Here is a 6654-nt window from a genome sequence, read left to right on the forward strand (position 1 = left end):
ACGACGTCGACCGCACAAGTCCGTTTCAAGGCTTGGCATCTTACACCTTTACACTTTGGGTGGAAAAGGCGACAACTGCGTTCCGACGAACAGTTCTCTTCAATCCTTACCTTCGTTTGATGCACTGAGCACGGACGCCAAACACCGCCGACAGTAGGAAAAGAGCATTGAGGGAAAGGGCGGCATCGTACGACGTCGACCGCACAAGTCCGTTCTCAAGGCTTGGCATCTTACACTTTTACACTTTGGGTGGAAAAGGCGACAACTACGTTCCGACGAACAGTTCTCTTCAATCATTACCTTCGTTTGATGCACTGAGCACTGACGCCAAACACCGCCGACAGTAGGAAAAGAGCCTTGAGGGAAGGGGCGGCATCGTACGACGTCGACCGCACAAGTCCGTTCTCAAGGCTTGGCGTCTTTAGGCTTAATAAAAACTTTACACTTTGGGTGGAAAAGGCGACAACTGCGTTCCGACGAACAGTTCTCTTCAATCCTTACCTTCGTTTGATGCACTGAGCACTGACGCCAAACACCGCCGACAGTAGGAAAAGAGCATTGAGGGAAGGGGCGGCATCGTACGACGTCGACCGCACAAGTCCGTTTCAAGGCTTGGCATCTTACACTTTTACACTTTGGGTGGAAAAGGCGACAACTGCGTTCCGACGAACAGTTCTCTTCAATCCTTACCTTCGTTTGATGCACTGAGCACTGACGCCAAACACCGCCGACAGTCGGAAAAGAGCATTGAGGGAAGGGGCGGCATCGTACGACGTCGACCGCACAGGTCCGTTTCAAGGCTTGGCATCTTACACTTTTACACTTTGGGTGGAAAAGGCGACAACTGCGTTCCGACGAACAGTTCTCTTCAATCCTTACCTTCGTTTGATGCACTGAGCACTGACGCCAAACACCGCCGACAGTAGGAAAAGAGCATTGAGGGAAGGGGCGGCATCGTACGACGTCCACCGCACAAGTCCGTTTCAAGGCTTGGCATCTTACACTTTTACACTTTGGGTGGAAAAGGCGACAACTGCGTTCCGACGAACAGTTCTCTTCAATCCTTACCTTCGTTTGATGCACTGAGCACTGACGCCAAACACCGCCGACAGTAGGAAAAGAGCATTGAGGGAAAGGGCGGCATCGTTCGACGTCGACCGCACAAGTCCGTTCTCAAGGCTTGGCGTCTTTAGGCTTAATAAACAAACTTTTACACTTTGGGTGGAAAAGGCGACAACTGCGTTCCGACGAACAGTTCTCTTCAATCGTTACCTTCGTTTGATGCACTGAGCACTGACGCCAAACACCGCCGACAGTAGGAAAAGAGCATTGAGGGAAAGGGGCGGCATCGTACGACGTCGACCGCACAAGTCCGTTCTCAAGGCTTGGCGTCTTTAGGCTTAATAAACAAACTTTTACACTTTGGGTGGAAAAGGCGACAACTGCGTTCCGACGAACAGTTCTCTTCAATCCTTACCTTCGTTTGATGCACTGAGCACTGACGCCAAACACCGCCGACAGTAGGAAAAGAGCATTGAGGGAAGGGGCGGCATCGTACGACGTCGACCGCACAGGTCCGTTTCAAGGCTTGGCATCTTACACTTTTACACTTTGGGTGGAAAAGGCGACAACTGCGTTCCGACGAACAGTTCTCTTCAATCCTTACCTTCGTTCGATGCACTGAGCACTGACGCCAAACTCCGCCGACAGTAGGAAAAGAGCATTGAGGGAAAGGGCGGCATCGTACGACGTCGACCGCACAAGTCCGTTCTCAAGGCTTGGTATCTTTAGGCTTAATAAACAAACTTTTACACTTTGGGTGGAAAAGGCGACAACTGCGTTCCGACGAACAGTTTTCTTCAATCCTTACCTTCGTTTGATGTACTGAGCACTGACGCCAAACTCCGCCGACAGTAGGAAAAGAGCCCTGAGGAAAGGGGCGGCATCGTACGACGTCGACCGCACAAGTCCGTTCTCAAGGCCTGGCATCTTACACTTTTACACTTTGGGTGGAAAAGGCGACAACTGCGTTCCGACGAACAGTTCTCTTCAATCCTTACCTTCGTTTGATGCACTGAGCACTGACGCCAAACACCGCCGACAGTAGGAAAAGAGCATTGAGGGAAGGGGCGGCATCGTACGACGTCCACCGCACAAGTCCGTTTCAAGGCTTGGCATCTTACACTTTTACACTTTGGGTGGAAAAGGCGACAACTGCGTTCCGCCGAACAGTTTTCAATCCTTACCTTCGTTGGATGCACCGAGCACTGACGCCAAACACCGCCGACAGTAGGAAAAGAGCATTGAGGGAAGGGGCGGCATCGTACGACGTCGACCGCACAAGTCCGTTCTCAAGGCTTGGCGTCTTTAGGCTTAATAAACAAACTTTTACACTTTGATTACACTTTACAACAAACATTACACTTTGATGCACTGAGCACTGACGCCAAACACCGCCGACAGTCGGAAAAGAGCATTGAGGGAAGGGGCGGCATCGTACGACGTCGACCGCACAAGTCCGTTCTCAAGGCTTGGCGTCTTTAGGCTTAATAAACAAACTTTTACACTTTGATTACACTTTACAACAAACATTACACTTTGATGCACTGAGCACTGACGCCAAACACCGCCGACAGTCGGAAAAGAGCATTGAGGGAAGGGGCGGCATCGTACGACGTCGACCGCACAAGTCCGTTCTCAAGGCTTGGCGTCTTTAGGCTTAATAAACAAACTTTTACACTTTGATTACACTTTACAACAAACATTACACTTTGATGCACTGAGCACTGACGCCAACGTCGTACGATGCCGCCGCTTCGTTGGCGGCATCGTACGACGTCGACCGCACAAGTCCGTTCTCAAGGCTTGGCGTCTTTAGGCTTAATAAACAAACTTTTACACTTTGGGTGGAAAAGGCGACAACTGCGTTCCGACGAACAGTTCTCTTCAATCCTTACCTTCGTTGGATGCACCGAGCACTGACGCCAAACACCGCCGACAGTAGGAAAAGAGCATTGAGGGAAGGGGTGGCATCGTACGACGTCGACAGCACAAGTCGGTTCTCAAGGCTTGGCGTCTTACACTTTTACACTTTGGGTGGAAAAGGCGACAACTGCGTTCCGACGAACAGTTCTCTTCAATCCTTACCTTCGTTGGATGCACCGAGCACTGACGCCAAACTCCGCCGACAGTAGGAAAAGAGCCTGGAAGGAAGGGGCGGCATCGTACGACGTCGACCGCACAAGTCCGTTCTCAAGGCTTGGCGTCTTTAGGCTTAATAAACAAACTTTTACACTTTGGGTGGAAAAGGCGACAACTGCGTTCCGACGAACAGTTCTCTTCAATCCTTACCTTCGTTGGATGCACCGAGCACTGACGCCAAACACCGCCGACAGTAGGAAAAGAGCATTGAGGGAAGGGGCGGCATCGTACGACGTCGACCGCACAAGTCCGTTCTCAAGGCTTGGCGTCTTTAGGCTTAATAAACAAACTTTTACACTTTGGGTGGAAAAGGCGACAACTGCGTTCCGACGAACAGTTTTCTTCAATCCTTACCTTCGTTTGATGTACTGAGCACGGACGCCAAACTCCGCCGACAGTAGGAAAAGAGCCTTGAGGGAAGGGGCGGCATCGTACGACGTCGACAGCACAAGTCGGTTCTCAAGGCTTGGCGTCTTACACTTTTACACTTTGGGTGGAAAAGGCGACAACTGCGTTCCGACGAACAGTTCTCTTCAATCCTTACCTTCGTTTGATGCACTGAGCACTGACGCCAAACACCGCCGACAGTAGGAAAAGAGCATTGAGGGAAGGGGCGGCATCGTACGACGTCCACCGCACAAGTCCGTTTCAAGGCTTGGCATCTTACACTTTTACACTTTGGGTGGAAAAGGCGACAACTGCGTTCCGACGAACAGTTCTCTTCAATCATTACCTTCGTTTGATGCACTGACCACTGACGCCAAACACCGCCGACAGTAGGAAAAGAGCATTGAGGGAAAGGGCGGCATCGTTCGACGTCGACCGCACAAGTCCGTTCTCAAGGCTTGGCGTCTTTAGGCTTAATAAACAAACTTTTACACTTTGGGTGGAAAAGGCGACAACTGCGTTCCGACGAACAGTTCTCTTCAATCGTTACCTTCGTTTGATGCACTGAGCACTGACGCCAAACACCGCCGACAGTAGGAAAAGAGCATTGAGGGAAAGGGGCGGCATCGTACGACGTCGACCCCACAAGTCCGTTCTCAAGGCTTGGCGTCTTTAGGCTTAATAAAAACTTTACACTTTGGGTGGAAAAGGCGACAACTGCGTTCCGACGAACAGTTCTCTTCAATCCTTACCTTCGTTTGATGCACTGAGCACTGACGCCAAACACCGCCGACAGTAGGAAAAGAGCATTGAGGGAAGGGGCGGCATCGTACGACGTCGACCGCACAAGTCCGTTTCAAGGCTTGGCATCTTACACCTTTACACTTTGGGTGGAAAAGGCGACAACTGCGTTCCGACGAACAGTTCTCTTCAATCCTTACCTTCGTTTGATGCACTGAGCACGGACGCCAAACACCGCCGACAGTAGGAAAAGAGCATTGAGGGAAAGGGCGGCATCGTACGACGTCGACCGCACAAGTCCGTTCTCAAGGCTTGGCATCTTACACTTTTACACTTTGGGTGGAAAAGGCGACAACTACGTTCCGACGAACAGTTCTCTTCAATCATTACCTTCGTTTGATGCACTGAGCACTGACGCCAAACACCGCCGACAGTAGGAAAAGAGCCTTGAGGGAAGGGGCGGCATCGTACGACGTCGACCGCACAAGTCCGTTCTCAAGGCTTGGCGTCTTTAGGCTTAATAAAAACTTTACACTTTGGGTGGAAAAGGCGACAACTGCGTTCCGACGAACAGTTCTCTTCAATCCTTACCTTCGTTTGATGCACTGAGCACTGACGCCAAACACCGCCGACAGTAGGAAAAGAGCATTGAGGGAAGGGGCGGCATCGTACGACGTCGACCGCACAAGTCCGTTTCAAGGCTTGGCATCTTACACTTTTACACTTTGGGTGGAAAAGGCGACAACTGCGTTCCGACGAACAGTTCTCTTCAATCCTTACCTTCGTTTGATGCACTGAGCACTGACGCCAAACACCGCCGACAGTAGGAAAAGAGCATTGAGGGAAGGGGCGGCATCGTACGACGTCGACCGCACAGGTCCGTTTCAAGGCTTGGCATCTTACACTTTTACACTTTGGGTGGAAAAGGCGACAACTGCGTTCCGACGAACAGTTCTCTTCAATCCTTACCTTCGTTCGATGCACTGAGCACTGACGCCAAACTCCGCCGACAGTAGGAAAAGAGCATTGAGGGAAGGGGCGGCATCGTACGACGTCCACCGCACAAGTCCGTTTCAAGGCTTGGCATCTTACACTTTTACACTTTGGGTGGAAAAGGCGACAACTGCGTTCCGACGAACAGTTCTCTTCAATCCTTACCTTCGTTTGATGCACTGAGCACTGACGCCAAACACCGCCGACAGTAGGAAAAGAGCATTGAGGGAAAGGGCGGCATCGTTCGACGTCGACCGCACAAGTCCGTTCTCAAGGCTTGGCGTCTTTAGGCTTAATAAACAAACTTTTACACTTTGGGTGGAAAAGGCGACAACTGCGTTCCGACGAACAGTTCTCTTCAATCGTTACCTTCGTTTGATGCACTGAGCACTGACGCCAAACACCGCCGACAGTAGGAAAAGAGCATTGAGGGAAAGGGGCGGCATCGTACGACGTCGACCGCACAAGTCCGTTCTCAAGGCTTGGCGTCTTTAGGCTTAATAAAAACTTTACACTTTGGGTGGAAAAGGCGACAACTGCGTTCCGACGAACAGTTCTCTTCAATCCTTACCTTCGTTTGATGCACTGAGCACTGACGCCAAACACCGCCGACAGTAGGAAAAGAGCATTGAGGGAAGGGGCGGCATCGTACGACGTCGACCGCACAGGTCCGTTTCAAGGCTTGGCATCTTACACTTTTACACTTTGGGTGGAAAAGGCGACAACTGCGTTCCGACGAACAGTTCTCTTCAATCCTTACCTTCGTTTGATGCACTGAGCACTGACGCCAAACACCGCCGACAGTAGGAAAAGAGCATTGAGGGAAGGGGCGGCATCGTACGACGTCCACCGCACAAGTCCGTTTCAAGGCTTGGCATCTTACACTTTTACACCTTGGGTGGAAAAGGCGACAACTGCGTTCCGACGAACAGTTCTCTTCAATCCTTACCTTCGTTTGATGCACTGAGCACTGACGCCAAACACCGCCGACAGTAGGAAAAGAGCATTGAGGGAAAGGGCGTCATCGTTCGACGTCGACCGCACAAGTCCGTTCTCAAGGCTTGGCGTCTTTAGGCTTAATAAACAAACTTTTACACTTTGGGTGGAAAAGGCGACAACTGCGTTCCGACGAACAGTTCTCTTCAATCGTTACCTTCGTTTGATGCACTGAGCACTGACGCCAAACACCGCCGACAGTAGGAAAAGAGCATTGAGGGAAAGGGGCGGCATCGTACGACGTCGACCGCACAAGTCCGTTCTCAAGGCTTGGCGTCTTTAGGCTTAATAAACAAACTTTTACACTTTGGGTGGAAAAGGCGACAACTGCGTTCC

The sequence above is a fragment of the Mastigoproctus giganteus genome, unplaced genomic scaffold, assembly GCF_048544385.1.
Source record: "Mastigoproctus giganteus isolate SK-2022 unplaced genomic scaffold, ASM4854438v1 scaffold_22, whole genome shotgun sequence".
NCBI classification, from domain to species: domain Eukaryota; kingdom Metazoa; phylum Arthropoda; class Arachnida; order Uropygi; family Thelyphonidae; genus Mastigoproctus; species Mastigoproctus giganteus.